Genomic DNA, 1760 nt, shown 5'->3' with positions numbered 1-1760 from the left:
GCTTCGAAACAAACATCGTTTTATCGAGATGGTATCGCCCAGTTGCCAGAAAGATGGCAAAAAGTTGTAGAAAGTGATGGAAAATACTTTCATTGAAATAATTTAAATAAATTTTTTACAATAAATGCTTTTTCTCAGTATTTTTTGGGCGGAAACTAAGTTAAGGTCCTAATACTTGCAAATGTGGCGCTCGAACTGTCGGCACCTGTGCACATATTGCCAGTGTTATATGGTACATAGGATATGCAAGACATCAGGAAAATATTCACTATCCTTCTGCAAGTCTCATTCAGAGTGTGCAAGATGCTGGAAATCGTCCACAAGAATAGTATAATCGAAGACAAAATCCCTCAGGATATCGATTGCATCACCTCTTATAGGAACTCATTGATGGTTTGATACACAACCCTCGGTCTTGCCTTAGCTGGCTGGTTCGCATGTTCAATATTTATTTATTACATATATATATATATATATATATATATATATATATATATGTGTGTGTGTGTGTGTGTGTGTGTGTAAAAATCGATTTTTATTTATTTAGTGAATAAATATCAATGTATCACTTATACTTATAACATACGTCTTACTACTGCGGATGACCATATTTCACTACTTTGACCCTTTATATCTTGGGAAATATTGACTTTTGGGACTTGGTGCAATGATAACTTTTTATCAGCATGGCGAAAACATAGTGAAATTATAACATAGTGAAATTTTAGCCAATTTGACCGAAAACCATTTTTCAAAGGTTTTGTGCGGGGTTCTTTGCTAAGAAATTGTATGATTTAGCAATGGGACCTGCCAACGAATCGTGGCAAAATTTTCGAGCAGCTATTCTAAGTTGCTTTCAACGCTCAATTCCATTTCACGTTATCATGCAACGAGTGGAAGCAAGAAAATGGAATTTTTCCAAGGAATTTTTATGGAGTATGCCCATGACAAATTGGCTTTAATGCATCGTCTGAAATTGTCAGAAGAAGACTCAATTTTATTTCTGATTAATGGAATTAACAATTTCAGCCTCAGAAATACAGCTTTAGCCTTACGTATCAATTCTATTGATGAATTTCTACGGGAAATGCACCGTATTGCCGTGATGAACACTGAAATACATAGTAAATCGTACGTTTCTATGGACGACAAGTCCAAAATTTTGAACCATGCTTCATCAAAGATTAATTTATCCAAGAAGCCGAACAAGGACAGCTTTTGTGTGTACTGCAAGGCAAAGGGACACATTTGGACCGAGTGTTACAAATTGAAGAGGAAGGAGCAGTCACAACAGCAGGATACTTCAATAAACCTGTTCCTGTCGCTGCCATGGCTGCGCCTGCATCATCATCTTCGACACTGGAAGATAGGGAAACATCCGCTGCAGTATCATGCGTTGACTCCGGTAGTCGGAAGCTAGAGATAAGTGATACTGTGGTACATGTTTTGTCGATCAATAATGTCTCTGGATGTCTTTCAGCGCTTTGCTGGACACTGGTAGTCCGGTTTCTTTCATTAAATTATCAATATTTAATAAACTTTTTGGCGAGAATTTTAATCCATTCGCTGGATTATTAAAAACATTGAAATTGTAAAGAATTTATATGAAAAGAAGAATTTATATGAAGAAAAATATTCTCTCCGTATAATAATTTCTACGAGATTTATATATGTCTTTCTCTTGTAGCTTCATGACAATCTCGTGAGAATACATCAACATTTTTCATGATGTTTCCTACATATTACTAAAAAAGAAAAAA

General features: G+C 35.5%; 1 protein-coding gene across 1 annotated transcript in view; it reads left to right on the top strand.

Moving 5' to 3' along the window:
• LOC116853674 (myb/SANT-like DNA-binding domain-containing protein 3) overlaps positions 1-496 on the top strand; it is a 4552-nt gene extending 4056 nt beyond the window's left edge. Inside the window, exon 4 of the mRNA XM_032834834.1 lies at positions 460-496. The gene's annotated coding sequence lies outside the window, so the exon portion shown is untranslated. The remainder of the gene's footprint in view (positions 1-459) is intronic.
• Positions 497-1760: the final 1264 nt, after the last annotated feature.

The sequence above is a fragment of the Odontomachus brunneus genome, unplaced genomic scaffold, assembly GCF_010583005.1.
Source record: "Odontomachus brunneus isolate Ranch 3 - 2012 unplaced genomic scaffold, Obru_v1 Obru_scaffold_431, whole genome shotgun sequence".
NCBI classification, from domain to species: domain Eukaryota; kingdom Metazoa; phylum Arthropoda; class Insecta; order Hymenoptera; family Formicidae; genus Odontomachus; species Odontomachus brunneus.
Note: the sequence above shows the minus strand (reverse complement) of the source record. Positions and strands in the feature narration are given on the sequence as shown.